General features: G+C 45.5%; 1 protein-coding gene across 4 annotated transcripts in view; it reads right to left on the bottom strand.

Moving 5' to 3' along the window:
• Positions 1-15625, bottom strand: part of PKNOX2 (PBX/knotted 1 homeobox 2) — a 651385-nt gene that overhangs the window by 342003 nt on the left and 293757 nt on the right. Inside the window, exon 4 of one of the 4 annotated variants that reach the window (XM_044997252.1) lies at positions 4436-4623. The exons of the other annotated variants lie outside the window; for them this stretch is intronic. The gene's annotated coding sequence lies outside the window, so the exon portion shown is untranslated. The remainder of the gene's footprint in view (positions 1-4435; positions 4624-15625) is intronic. 4 annotated transcript variants of the gene reach the window in all.

Here is a 15625-nt window from a genome sequence, read left to right as displayed (position 1 = left end):
TGATTCTACATAATGCTAAAGTATTATTGGTCATGAAAGAAGCATGACAGACAGTCCTTGATTTTGGGCAAGAAAGGTAAAACTCTAGGCACAATTACTTCTTAAACTATTCTGCCTTATTACCCAATGTCCCACCAGAATGCGGGAAAGTGTCCTTTCTCAAACAAAAAAGGGGAAGGAAGATTATATGCATCATGTGGAAGAAAAATTACAGATCTTATATTCAGGTTATGGAAAACACCTAGTGAGCTCCAAAAGCATCAGGTTTATAGTAATTATTTTCCCTTTTGCTCTACTGTGAAATAGATGAGAAAAACTTAGTTACTTTCAAAGAGAACCTGTTGCTCTAAATCTTAAGAATTCTACCTTAAAATTTAAATTTCAGCTGAATAAACACCAATATTCATATCTCCAAGGATTTATAATGATATTTGATGCCACTGGCATTAATATTGATTCTGAATACCAATAATGCTGTCACCAGCTCTGTGGATAGCAAATATAAATAGAAGGAATAGTGATGTTGCATGGCAGCATGTAAAGAAAGCTTGTGCTGGCAAATGAAATATTTCCATTACTAAAAGCGAGATAGAAAGAGATTTGGGAGAATTAATAATGGAGATTCCTTAGCTTCAGATTGCACTGGTTGCTTTCAGAGGTGAAAGGAACCCTTGTGAATCATTATCAAGGATGCATCACTTTAAAATACTTAAAAAGAAACGCACCCTGCCATTAAGTGGATAAAGTCAGATTTCTCAAGAGATGTGCTAACTCCACTGACTCCCTCCTGGATTAAACCTTCTGACTGGAGCCAGAACATTAACAGTCCCGCTGCAATGCTTTGTAACAGCCATCCCTGCTAGAGAAAGGTGAACAGTTCACGGCTTTAACTCTCTAGATGTGGTGAAACCCCGCCACAGAGAATTCATTTTGCAAGGGGAGAGGAATCTCTGCAGAACAGTTGCTCAGCTGGAGTCCACTGTTCACATTGGAAGAATGAGTATACCCCTAGCACACGCCAGCGATTTATTTTATTGTAAATGATCATCTACGTACAACTTGCTACTTTACGTGCTGCTGGCTTCCTTTCTGCATATTTGCAGAAGGTGGCAGTGTGGAGCATTATTTAACTGTTAAATAAAATAACCTGTTTACTAAAACATGTAGTCAGTTGTCTGCTTTTGACGTATTTAGATCATTGGACTTATAGTCAAACATAAAACAAATAAAAATGAGAGACAGCTGTTGCTGATAGTGTTATATTTATCTTTGGGAAATAAACTTATTCAGCCACCATAAATATTCCAGGAAGAGTGTTTAGTTTGCTGGAAAGATATGGACAGTTCCCTCTCAATGGGAACCTACAGCTATGAATCTTGAAATAACGGTGTAAACCTGTCACAAATTTCATGTGACTCCGTGGATTTATCTGAAGAAAAACACACACGATCTGCTCTGCAAAATCCATGAAGGGCTATAAATAGCTGAGTTGACTAGCACAGCATTTTGCAGCTCAGTCTGACTCGTGGCAGTCATCAGTCAGCCCCTCTACTGTATGGCACTGCCTTCTGTTCTTTCTCACCTCAGTGTGTCAGAGAAAGCCTGTTTCCTTAGTCAGATAGATTGATATAACGAACCCATCCCATGTTGAAGGTACAAATAAAACCCATAGTTTAAGAATAAATGCAGGACTATTCAAATCAACACAACATCAAACAGTAAAAGACTCAAAGGCCACAAAACTAAAGACCAAGCACTATCTCCTCAATACCTTCCGCACCCACATGCCAAGCAGCATGCCCCTGAGGTCAGCAAACTCAGGCCAAAAGCCTCCAGTAAGAACTTGCTGAACTGTCCCAGGTGGAGCACATTCAGGGAGTGTATAGTTGAGCCTCTCATCTGATCTCAACTGCCAGATGATAAAATGATGACAGAGACCTCGCAGGAAGGGGTGCCAGAATAGCACTTGGACACTAATCAGAAGCCAGTACAGAGCACACACATGTTGAACCTGCTCACAGTAGGTATGCCCCAGGTAAGTGAATAGCCACGTTCTGCATCAACTGAAAATCCTGAGTGGTCTTCAACTGTAGCCCAAAGTAGGGCACATTCTGCCAGTGTGGCAATAGCAATGGCGTGGACACTGCAGTGCTGAACTGCACATCTGAAAGCAAAAGCCCCAAACTTCTTGCAATGTGCAGTTGGAAAGACAGTCTGGGCTACTGCTGCTATCTGATCATGAAGTAGCTGGAGATGGAAGAAATCCAAATCAGGCAGCTGAATAACAAATGGCAGACAAAATTTGATCAGATATCATCTCCACTATTTGCTCTAGTTATTTGTCTCAGGCCACCAAAATTACCTGTGTCTTATCCGCACTGACCCTCTGCCCCATGTCCAACCTTTGGCTTGGATAGACATTGGAAATCTATCAACTGCGCCATCAAGGACTGAATAAACAGAGACAGAACTGTGTATTATCTACGTATGGAAGGAACCACCTCACTTCTACCCTTTTCGCCTCATAGACACATCAGACATAATTGTGTAAACCCCCACATGAGAAGCACCTTGGGCTCAGATGAAGGGATGCCCCAAATTATCCTCTGGGTCCTCTGCAAGAGAAAAGGTCTCCATTCATCTCTTTGAGTGAGTGTCAATAATTCTTCACATCAACAAGAAAATGCTGTGATATAAACACCAGCCTACACAAGGCCTCCCACTGCTGCTAACAGGTGCTTCAGCCACAGCAGGAGGATTTAGAAAATCCTCAATTATTATTTCCACTTCCTGCAATTTTATGTCTCATGTAAAGATCTTTAGGGTAAAAAGGGCTATGGACATATCATAGAATCATGGAATCGTAGAAGACTAGGATTGGACGAGACCTCAGGAGGTCATCTAGTCCAACCCCCTACTCAAAGCAGGACCAACCCCAAATAAATCATCCCAGCCAGGGCTTTGTCAAGCCAGGCCTTAAAAACTTCTAAGGATGGAGATTCCACCACCTCCCTAGGTAACCCATTCCAGTGCTTCACCACCCTCCTAGTGAAATAGTGTTTCCTAATATCCAATCTAGACCTCCCCCACTGCTCCTTGTTCTGTCATCTTCCACCACTGAGAACAGCCTAGCTCCATCCTCTTTGGAACCCCCTTTTGGGTAGTTGAAGGCTGCTATCAAATCCCCCTCATTCTTCTCTTCTGCAGACTAAACAAATCCCAGTTGCCTCAGCCTCTCCTCAAAAGTCATGTGCCCCAACCCTCTAATCATTTCTGTTGCCCTCCGTTGGACTCTCTCCAATTTGTCCACATCCTTTCTGTAGTGGGGGGCCCAAACTGGATGCAATACTCCAGATGTGTCCTCACCAGTGCCAAATAGAGGGGAATAATCACTTCCCTCAATCTGCTGACAATGCTCCTACTAATGCAGCCCAATATGCCGTTAGCCTTCTTGGCAACAGGGCATACTGCTGATTCATATCCAGCTTTTCATCCACTATAATCCCAAGGTCCTTTTCTGCAGAACTGCCACTTAGCAATATGGTAATAATTGGAGATATACCAATCTCCTAGAACTGGAAGGGACCTTGAAAGGTCATTGAGTCCAGCCCTGTGCCTTCACTAGCAGGACCAATTTTTGCCCCAGATCCCTAAGTGGCCCCCTCAAGGATTGAACTCCCCATTCTGGGTTTAGCAGGCCCATGCTCAAACCACTGAGCTATCCCTCCCCCGAAGGAGGGTCCCAAGCCTGTAGCAGTGCATGGGATTCTACCTTCCTAAGTGCAGGACTCTGCACTTGTCCTTGTTGAACCTCATCTAGGGTGACCAGATGTCCCGGTTTTATAGGGACAGTCCCAATTTTTGTGTCTTTTTCTTATATAGGGTCCTATTATCCCCCACCCCCTGTCCCGATTTTTCACACTTGCTATCTGGTCACCCTAACCTCATCAGATTTCTTTTGGTCCAATCCTCCAATTTGTCTAGGTCACTCTAGATCCTATCCCTACCCTCCAGTGTAACTACCTCTCCCACCAGCTTAGTGTTACCTGCAAACTTGCTGAGGGTGCAATCCATCCCATCATCCAGATCATTAATAAAGATATTAAACAAAACCAGCCCCAGAACCGACCCCTGGGGTACTCCTCTTTATACCTACTGCAAACTAGACATGGAGTCATTGCTCACTATCTGTTGAGCCAGACAATCTAGCCAGCTTTCTATCCACCTTATAGTTCATTCATCCAATCCATACTTTTTTATCTTGCTGTCAAGAATACTGTGGGAGACAGTATGAAAAGCTTTGCTAAAGTCAAGATATATAAGGACATATAAGGACAAGAATAATAGTTAGCAGCACTTATACAGCACACAACATGCCACAATGGGCAAGAGTGGCACACCAGTTATGCTGAATCAGCATATCTTCTGGCTTTACCCCTTCCCAAGTCAGGGCCTCGCTGGCCAGTTCTGAGCCCTTCATTGAAGCAGATGTCTTGGGCTGCTTGCATCACTGTGTTCCCTCTTCAGATGGACTTTCCTTCACATGCAGCCTGCAGCCTTAGTGCCAATCTGCACGACCCAGTGGAACTCAGGTGCTGAACCTAGGCTCACATCTTCAAAGTGCTGTAAATGAGAAATTCACCTAACATCAGCTACCTTCAGCCCTGAAATTAACAATGTGCTTGAGAAGAAAATGTGAGTATATTTATGTAGATAACAGCACTGTAGCACTCAGCTTATGCCACTCCTACCTGTGCAACAGGGAAGAGGCCGAGAGAAAACTCCTGCTAGATTGATGAGCCCGTCATCAAATACTTATTCCCCATAGATACTTATAAACTGATCAAGTCACCCCTTAACCTTCTCTTTGTTAAACTAAATAAATTGAGCTGCTTGAGTCCATCACTATAAGGCATCTTTTCCAATCCTTTAATCATTCTCATGGCTCTTTTCTGATCCCACTCCAGCAATGGTCGCACCAGGGCCAAATACTGAGCTAAAATAACCTGTCTACTTCTACTCACGATTCCCCTGTTTATGCATTCCAGGATCACATTAGCTCTTTTGGCCATAGCGCCACACTGGGAGCTCATGTTCAGTGTATTATCCACCACAACCTCCAAACCTTTTTCAGAGTCACTGCTTCCCAGGACAGAGTCCCTCATCCTGTAAGTATAGGCTACATTCTTTCTTCCGTGCTATTTTGAACTGATCTGAATTTGTTTGTTTTGATTTCATGCATTTTGACCCAAGCAATGGAGAGCTAGATTCACAAAATGCTGGTGAGAGATAGTGGCTTCCTTGTAACCTCGAGCCTGGTTCTTAGGGGCTCCCCTGGAATGTAGCACACTGAGGTTCAATTCCTCCCTGATATGGAGAAGGGATGGGAACTTGGTTCTGTCATATTGCAAGAAAGTGCCATAATCAATGGGCTATGGAATATTCTGATATTGAGCTTTCTCAATCTTTCCTGTTGAAGCCATTTTACTGTATATAGCTTGTTGAATAGTCATTGGAGCAGGGACTTGCACGTGGGTCTCCCAGGTCTTGGAGATGGCCTTAACCACTTGGTTACAGAATCATTCTTTCTTTCTCCCTGGCCAAAGGACTATTCACTGTCATGATGAATGACTATGAATTGTCATTATGAACATGGATTGGGAGCTGGGCATTGCCCACAGCTGCTAGCAGTAACCTAGGCAGCAGGGGTAAAACTTCACCATTAACACCAGAGCAATGACAGTGCCAGCAGATATACCCCTGATGTAGAGTTGCCAACTTTCTAGTCACACAAAACCGAACACCCTAGCCCCACTTCTTCCCCGAGGCTCCACCGCTGCCCCATCCCTTCCCCAAGGCCCCAAACCCCACTCACTACATTCTCCCTCCCTTGATGGCTTGCTTTCCCCCACCCTCAATCACTTTCACTGAGCTGGGGCAGGGAGTTGGGGTGCGGGAGGGGGTGAGGGCACTAACTGGGGTGGGGCCAGAAATGAGGGGTCCAGGGTGTGGGAGGGGGATCCGGGCTGGGGCAGGGAGTTGGGGTGTGGTAGGGGGTAAGGGTTCCAGCTGGGGGTGCTGGCTCTGAGGTGGGGCTGGGGATGAGGGGTTTGGTGTGCAGGAGGGGGCTCCAGGATGGGGCTGGGGCTAAGGGATTTGGAGTGCAGGAGGGGGCTGTGGATTGAGGCACAGGGTTGGGGGGTGGGAGGGGGTGAGGGCTCTGGGCTGGGGGTGCTGGCTCTGGGATAGGGCAGAGGATGAGAGGTTTGGGGTGCAGGAGGGAGATCCAGGCTGGGGGGTGGGGCCAAGGGATTTGGAGTGCGGGAGGGGCTGTGGGTTGAGGCAGGGTGTTGGGGTGCAGGAGGGGATGAGGACTCTGGGGTGGGGCCAGGGATGAGGGGTTTGGGGGTGGAGGAGCATGCTCCAGGTTTGCGGGGTGGGGGGCTCAGGGCTGGGGCAGGGGCTCAGGGCTGGGGCAGGGGCTTACCTCGGGTGGCTCCCGGGCAGCGGCACAGTGGGGAAGCTAAGGCAGGCTGCCTGCCTGTCCTGCGCATGAACCAGAAGCAGCCAGCAGGTCCAGATCCTAGGCGGGGAGGGGGGGGGCAGGAGGCACCACACGCCGCTCTCGCCTGCAGGTACCGCCCCTTCCCCCCAGCTCCCATTGGCCCATGGGAGTGCAGAGCTGGTGCTTGGGCAGCACGCAGAGCCCCATGCCCCCCCCCCAGGAGCCGGACCTGCTGGCCGCTTCCAGGATGCAGCACAGTGCCAGCCAGGACAGGTAGGGACTAGCCTGCCTTAGCGCCGCACAACCACCAACCAGACTTTTAACGGCCTGGTCGGCGGTGCTGACCGGAGCCACCAGGATCCCTTTTCAACCAGGTGTTCCGGTCGAAAACTCCAAATCTCGTCACCCTACCCTGACGAGCTATTTTCAAACAAAAGAAAATTAATCCATGTTTACTGTAGTAACTGGGGCCTCAGTGGTTTGGCAATGAGGGAAAAAGTGTTTATACGAGTCGGAGCGTTGGCAATTTCCTAAACTGCACAACTTTTGGGGTGTTTCTATAGAATCGTGAAGAGGAAGTACAGTTCTTTGCACTGCTGTCCTATGTAACACATGGTCTACAGTGTGGCGTATACAGTACATCCAGCCGTTGTGGGATGTCTGCAGAGTAGATGCTGGATTAGAAAAAGTCCTTTTACTTATTTTTTCCCTTTTCCCTCTGAAAAGTCTAAAGAATGTCTTCGTCAAAAGAATTTCTATCCAATTAAAAGGCAGGTATAGGGGTATGTGTGTGTGAGAGAGAGAGAGAGAGAGAGAGAGATTCCTTCAGATGTTTTCAGCAGCCAATCTACAGTGCTATGTTAAAATCAGCCATGTCTCCCATCAAGATAGCCTACTTCTCTCTCTCTCTCTCTCGCTCTCTCTCACACACACACACATTTAATTGTACGCTCTAAATGGATTAAAATTTAAAAGCTGGCTGATATGTCTCAAAATCTAATTGTAAACAGGAAATCATCATCAAGAAGATGTGTTTCTAGTGGGGTCCCACAGGGATCAGTTCTTGGCCTTACTCAGTTTAACATTTTTATCTATGACCTGGAAGAAAAGAAAGTCACCACTGACAAAGTTTGCAGATGACACAAAAACTGGGGGAATGGTAAATAATGAAGAGGACAGGTCACTGATACAGAGTGATCTGGATTGCTTGGTAAACTGGGTGCAAGCAAATAATATATGTTTTAATACAGGTAAATATAAATGTATACATCTAGGAACAAAGAATGTTGGCCAGGCTTACAGGATGGGGGACTCAATCCTGGGAAACAGTGACTCTGAAAAAAAAATTCAGTGACTCTGAAAAAGCCATCCTGGGTACATAAACAGAGGAATCTTGAACAGGAGTAGAGAGGATATTTACCTCAATATTTAGCACTGGAGCAACCACTGCTGGAATATTGTGTCTAGTTCTGGTGTCCACAATTCAAGAAGGAAATTTATAAGTTGCAGAGGCTTCAGAGAAGTGCCACAAGAATGATTAAAGGGTTAGAACATCTGCCTTATAGTGATCGACTCAAGGAGCTCGATCCATTTAGCTTAACAAAGGGAAAGTTAAGGGATAACTTGATTACCGTCTCTGAGTACCTAGGTGGCGAACAAATATTTGATAATGGGCTCTTCAGACTAGCAGGGAAAGGCAGAACATGACCCAGTGGCTGGAAGTAGAAGCTGGACACATTCAGATGGGAAATAAGGTGCAAATTTTTAATAGTGAGAGTAATGAACAACTGGAAAAATTTACTAATGGTTGAGGTGGATTCTCCATCATTGAAAATATTTAAATCCAGACTGGCTGTTTTTTCTACAATATCTGCTCTAAGAATTATTGTGGCGCAGGTCTCTGGCCTGTGCTATCCCCGAGGCCAGACTAGATGATCACAATGGTCCCTTCTGGCCTTGGAATCTAAGTATCTAAGGCTTGGTCTACACTAAGAAGGGGGGGTCGAACTAGGGTACGCAAATTCAGCTACGTGAATAGCGTAGCTGAATTCGAAGTACCCTAGTTCGACCTACTCACCCGTCCAGACGCGGCGGGGTTGACCTCCGCGGCCCCCCCGTCGACTCCGCCACCGCCGTTTGCAGTGGTGGAGTACCGGAGTTGACCGCAGCGCTTCCGGAGTTCGAACTATCACGTCTAGATCAGACGCGATAGTTCGAACTCCGAGAAGTCGAACTCACCGCGTCGACCGGGAAGGTAAGTGTAAACCTACCCTTAGCATGCTTCAACACTATATGGCTCATTTGTCACTGTTCTCTGAAGATAAACATCACAACAGATCAACTCTCCATATCTTCCACAATCTAAGGGCTGAAACATTCACAGCTTTTGCCTGGGCGGAACTGCTCTGATCATGTGACCCAGGCGAGCACACTGCCAAAAAGGAAACAGGAGGAGACTGAGGGCCATGGCCCTGTCCCTTTCTGCACAAGCCCTTACAGTAGGCCAGGCCATGAGCACTGAGAGGAGCAGACCGCACCATCCTGGGAATTGGTGTGGAGTAGCCTGTACAGCCACACTATGTACCAGGAGCCTTGAGGAACCTTCCCCAAACTCCTTTCAACCACCCTCTAATCCATGCTGTGCCTGTTTGTCACAATCTAGCCCAAGATGTTCCAACAGGAGGTGTCTTCTGCCATACCGTGCCATACAATGCAGCCACACCGGGTGCTTTCACCGGGGGAGGTGAAATCCCTCTGATAGGTATAAAGAGGAGTATCATTAAAAGATTTTAAATTACAGCCCCCTCAGCATTTTGAGGAGAAAGGTGTGTGAAGGGGAGCGGTTATGATGCATATCTGACGAGAACAGCAATTACAGCTAAGTCATTCTCTCTTTTCTGATGACACTCAACCCAACGCATCTCAAGACTAAAATGCTCCAGGGATATCTCAATAACATAAACACTAGAATAAAAACTGCAACAGCCAATCAGAACTTTAGTAGCCAAAGTTAATGAACCTTGAAAAGCCACATTAAACAACTTTGTTCTTTTAAGTGGAGGCCTGAGGTACCTACAGACATTTTAAAGTGTTATATTTATAGAAAGAGAGCATTAAGATACCTTCCAAAACAATCTGGCAAAGGAAATCCTCAAAGACACACCTTCAAAGTAAAGTAAAAATACTATGGTTTAGGGGCTGGGTTTTTTGTGTGCAAGAGTTTTGGTGCCTCTTGGTCCAGCAAAAGTTTCTGTAATGCTGATAGAACATTCTTGACTCTCATCCACAAGGCAAATTGAAAGGGGTTGATATAAAAATACAGCTTCACTTTAGTAAAACTGGACAAATAATTTTTTGACAAATTTCCTTTCTGATCATGAATGGTCCATGAGAAGCTTCTGGTTTTCTTGAAAGTATGTCAAGTATCAGAGGGTAGCCGTGTTAGTCTGGATCTGTAAAAGCAGCAAAGAGTCCTGTGGCACCTTATAGACTAACAGAAGTTTTGGAGCATGAGCTTTCGTGGGTGAATATCCACTTCGTCACCCACAAAAGCTCATGCTCCAAAACTTCTGTTAGTCTATAAGGTGCCACAGGACTGTTTGCTGCTTTGAAAGTATGTGTTATTTGAAATCATTTGTTGATTCATTCTTCAGCTGTAACTTATTCAAAATCTCCCTTAGTGTTATGAATTCAAAATCTGATTTATGCAAATAGTTTTGTATATTTGCTTGCACCTAACTCTTTCCATGAACATTCCTAATGAGAAGTTTCTATGCATGCATACTTCGAGGAGGTGAACACAAAGGGGCTTGACTAGTCTGAAAATGAATCGATTAAATATTCATTAATCTTTTGAGAATCTGGCCCATTTTTTCAGGCTATGTTTAAACTCAAGAGGAAAGCACTTGTATTGGTTGATTTCAGTAGGTTCATGTTTGGATCATTTACTTCACTGGGCTGGAAATCTCTTTTTTTTAAACTGAAAGTTTTGATTCTACAGCACAATTCTGCAGTGAAAACTGGACTTTGCAACACATTTATTATATTATCTAGTGCCTTGACCATGGCACGGGTCACTTGCTGGAGGATTCTCTGCAGCTTGAGGTCTTCAAACCACAAATTGAGGACTTCAATAACTCAGACATAGATTAGGGGTTTGTTATTGAAGAGGATAGGTGAAATTCTGTGGCCTGCATTGTGCAGGAGGTCAGACTAGATGATCATAATGGTCCCTTCTGACCAGGGGCGGCTCTAGAAAATAGGCTGCCCCAAGCAGCCGTGCGCAGCGCTGCCCCTTCCCCGGTCCCGCGGCGGGTCTCCTCTTCCCGCGGCACCTGTTGAGCTCCCGCAGGCATGCCTGCGGCAGGTCAACCGGAGCCCGGGACCAGCGGACCTGCCGCAGCCGTGCCTGCGGGAGCTCAGCCGGAGCCGCGGGAAGAGGGGACCCGCCGCAGTCATGCCTGCGGCAGGTCCGCTCCTCCCGGGCTCCGGTTGACCTGCCGCAGGCACGCCTGCGGGAGCTCAGCCGGAGCCAAATGCCGCCCCCCAGGGAAAGGGCCGCCCCACGCGCCTGCTTGGCGCGCTGGGGTCTAGAGCCGGCCCTGCTTCTGACCTTAAAGTCTATGAGTCTATGACTGAGCAAAGCACCAAAGTACGTGTTTAAAGTTAAGAAGGGAAGAAGTAAATTACAAAGTTAAGAAGGACTGTAAGGGACTAACATCTTCTCTTCGAGCCACTTGGCTTCACTCTAATTATTCCCAATGGGAGGCAATAGCCATTCTGAAAAAAGGCAGCTGAACTGATAGCCACTGCAGCCTCTCTCTTATTGAGAACAAAAAGGAAATGACAACCATTTTGAAAGAGGGCAGTTCTTTGTGGAATTCTCTGTAATGGAACATTATTCACCAGCCTCCACTGACAGGCAAACTTGCAGTTATGAAGAATAACAGCAAAAAATGACAATAAGTCCTAAAAAAACCCCCAAAACTACTCATTGCCCCAATCTATTGAGAGGACAGGAGGGGGAAGCTCAAGAGGAGTATGAGAGCAGGAGAACATGGGGGCTGGAGTGAGGGGGAAACGTGTGTGTGAAAAAGAGAGTGTAGGACACATACTCAGCCACAACGGAGTGTGACTGAACCCAAGAAGCAATTACAGAATGGAAAGACCTCCAGATTAAAGAGGTCTTACTCATGGTTCCATCGCTCTTGAATAAAGTAACAATCCCAAACACGTGCCTGATGCCTATAAGGCCTCAGTGCTTAATGTCCTGTTCAATAGACAAATGTCAGTATCTAATGTCTCCCTTGAACAAAAAGTTATAAATCCCTTTTTGTATTTGTTCATTTTGCATTTTTGGCATTTGTATGATACCAATTTGCTTATGTTTCCTAAATCAATAAATATAAAAACAAAACAAATAAACCTTCTGCATTAAGATTGCAAAGTCAACCTCTCAATGTTAGAAATCCCATCAATCAGATTACCCAGGCTGACTTTATTTTACTATTTTGTGCATATGACTTATAATGCAGTCAATAATTACATGGTAAATGAATTTTTGCCTAAGTCAGTGGACAGGGTAGAAGGTGCTCACTGCTCAGTGAAGGAAGCATGCTAAGAACATAACATAAGAACAGCATATTGGGTCAGACAAGTGGTCCATTTAGCCAAGTATCCTGATTTCCCACAGTGGTCTGTGCCAGATGCTTCAGAGGGAATGAACAAAACAGGGCAATTTGTCAAGTGATCCATCTACTGTCATCAACTCCCAGTTTCTGGCAGTCAGAGGTTTAGGAACATCGGGCATGGGGTTCCATCCCTGACCTCTGTCGCGGATAGCCACTGATGGAACTATCCTCCATGAACTTATCTAATTCTTTCTTGAACTGACTTATACTTTTGGCCTTCAAAACATCCCCTGGCAATGATCCCCACAGATCCATTGTGTGAAGAAGTACTTTTTTTGTTTGTTTTAAACCTCCTGCCTCTTAATTTCACTGGGTGACCCCTGGTTCTTGTGTTATGTAAAGAGGTAATTAACAATTCCTTATTCACTTTTTCCACATGATTTATGATTTTATAGACCTCTAACATATTTCTCTTTAGCTGTCTCTTTTCTAAGATGAACAGTCCCAATCTTTTAATCTCTCCTCATATGGAAGCTGTTCTATATCCTTAGTCATTTTTGTTGCCCTTCTCTGTACTTTTTCCAATTATACTAATTTTCTGACATCCTCAAAGAATTATAATAGTTTGATGAGGCATGATTTCCCTTTCCAAAATCCCTGTTGACTCTTCCCCAACATATCATGTTCATCTATGTGTCTGATAATTCTATTCTTTACTATAGTTTTAACAATAGTAAACAACTATTTGAGATGGGGCGATGAGCCCTGCATGAAGAATTCAGGGTGTGGGCATACCATGGATTTATATAGTGCATTATGATATTTTCTATCTCATTAACTACCCCTTTCCTAATGATTCCTAATATTGTTACCTTTGACTGCTACTACATTGAGCAGATGTCTTCAGAGAATTATCTATGATGACTCCAAGATCTCTTTCTTGAGTGGTAACACTTAGCTTGGACCCTATCATTTTATATGTATAGTTGGGATTATGTTTTCCAATGTGCATTACTCTGCATTTATCAACACTGAATTTCATCTGCCATTTTGTTGCCCACTCACCCAGTTTTGAGAGATCCTTTTGTAGCTCTTCACAGTCTGCTTTGGACTTAACTATCTTGAGTAATTTTGTCTCGTCTGCAAATTTTGCCACCTCACTGTTTATCCCCTTTCCCAGATCATTCACGAATATGTTGAACAGAACTGGTCCCAGGACTGACCCTTTGGGGACCATGCTATTTACCTCTCTCCACTGTGAAAATTGACCATTTATTCCTACCCTTTGTTTCATATCTTTTAACTAGTTACGAATCCACAAGAGGACCATCCCTCTTATCCCATGACTGCTTACTTTGCTTAAGAGCTTTTGGTGAGGGACCTTGTCAGGTTTTCTAAAAGTCCAAGTACATTATATCCACTGGATCACCCTTTTGTGTAGCTCCCCTTTTTGAAGTTAAATGCTACTTTAGTGGGTTTCTTTGGTATTCCCCCCTACAAGGATGTTAAATTTAATTACATTACAGTCACTACTAGTGAGTGAGTCAGTTATTTTCATCTCTTGGAGAAGATCCTATGTACCAGTTAGGACTAAATCAGGAATTGCCTCTCCCTTTTGGGTTTCAGGAGTAGCTGCTCCAAGAAGCAGTCATTAATGGTGTCTGGAAATTTTATCTCTGCATCCCGTCCTGAGGCAACATGTTCCCAGACAATATGGGGATAGTTGAAATCCCCTGTCCTGCCTTATTTACTGCCACTATCCAAACCATGCACTGAATATAGAATTATTCATTTTTCCATGGACTTTTCTAGTGTGATCCTCACTGTAGTATCAGACACTTCACAAACATTCTTCACCAAGCATTCTCAAAACTACGATTCCCGCACGAGAAAATAAGGAAACAAATCAACAGAGCCAGAAGTGTACCCAGAAGCCTCCTGCTGCAAGACAAGCCCAAGAAAGAAAGCAACAGAACTCCACTGGCCATCACCTACAGTCCTCAGCTAAAACCTCTCCAACACATCATCAGTGATCTACAACCCATCCTGGACAACGATCCCTTGCTTTCACAGGCCTTGGTCAGGCAGTCCAGTCCTCGCCCACAGACAACCCGCCAACCTTAAGCATATTCTCACCAGCAACCACACACCGCACCATAGTAACTCTAACTCGGGAACCAATCCATGCAACAAACCTCGATGCCAACTCTGCCCTCATATCTACACCATCACAGGACCTAACCAGATCAACATCACCGGTTCATCCACCAATGTAATATATGCCGTCATGTGCCAGCAATGCCCCTCTGCTATGTACATCGGCCAAATTGGACAGTCCCTACATAAAAGGATAAATGGACACAAGTCAGATATTAGGAATACAAAAAACCTGTAGGAGAACACTTCAGTCTCCCTGGACACACACTAGCAGATTTAAAGGTAGCCATCCTGCAGCAAAAAAACTTCAGGACCAGACTTCAAAGAGAAACTGCTGAGCTTCAGTTAATTTGCAAATTTGACATCATCCGCTCAGGATTAAACAAAGACTGTGAATGGCTAGCCAACTACAAAAGCAGTTTCTCCTCCCTTGGTGTTCACACCTCAACTGCTAGAAGAGGACCTCATCCTCCCTGATTGAACTAACCTCGTTATCTCTAGACTGATTCTTGCCTGCATATTTATACCTGCTTCTGGAAATTTCCACTACATGCATCTGAAGAAGTGGGTATTCACCCACGAAAGCTCATGCTCCAATATGTCTCTTAGTCTATAAGGTGCCACAGGAGTGTTTGTCGCTTTTCATTAATGACATATTTTCACAACTCCCTTATCAGGTAGGGAGGTCTTACTGACCCCATTTTGCAGATGAGGAGCTGAGGCACAGAGGACCAGATTTTCCAAAGCTATTTAAGTACCTGTAGTGGGGTAGACCCCCCCGCTCCTGCCCCGAGGGGTTTAAAAGCAGCCCTGCAGAGGGCTGCAGCTCTAAAAGCCTGGGCTGATTGGGGGGAAAGTAGACTCAGCTGGGGCCATGCCCCAATCAGGCCCAGCTGGTCCCTATAAGAAGCTGCGAGCCAGACGCCCAAGAGGTCTCCCTTTGCCTGTAGAGGGAGAAGGGCCTGGCTGCAGGGAGCTAGACACAGAGTACCTGAGTGAAGCAGGGCTGGAGAAAGGCAGAGGAGCTGGGGAGCTCCTGCTTGGAAAGCTCCAGGCTGTGGCCTAGCATAAGACCAAGAGGTACTGGGGGTTGCAGGGGGCAGCCCAAGGGGTAGGGAAAGGCAGCAGGTCCAAACCCAACCTTGCCAGTGATGAGTGGCTGATACTGCAGTCTGCCCCAGTGAACAGGGGCTAGAGGAGACTGGGCAGTAGCCAACACTGAGGCAAAGTGGGGATAGTGGGTTGGGGGTTCCCCAGGGAGGGGATACCCAGACTGGTGGGGTACTTCCAGGGAGCAGCACCCCAGTTAAAAGGGCACCGGGGTCCTGGGAGG

This window comes from Mauremys mutica, chromosome 22, assembly GCF_020497125.1.
Source record: "Mauremys mutica isolate MM-2020 ecotype Southern chromosome 22, ASM2049712v1, whole genome shotgun sequence".
Lineage (NCBI taxonomy): Eukaryota > Metazoa > Chordata > Testudines > Geoemydidae > Mauremys > Mauremys mutica.
Note: the sequence above shows the minus strand (reverse complement) of the source record. Positions and strands in the feature narration are given on the sequence as shown.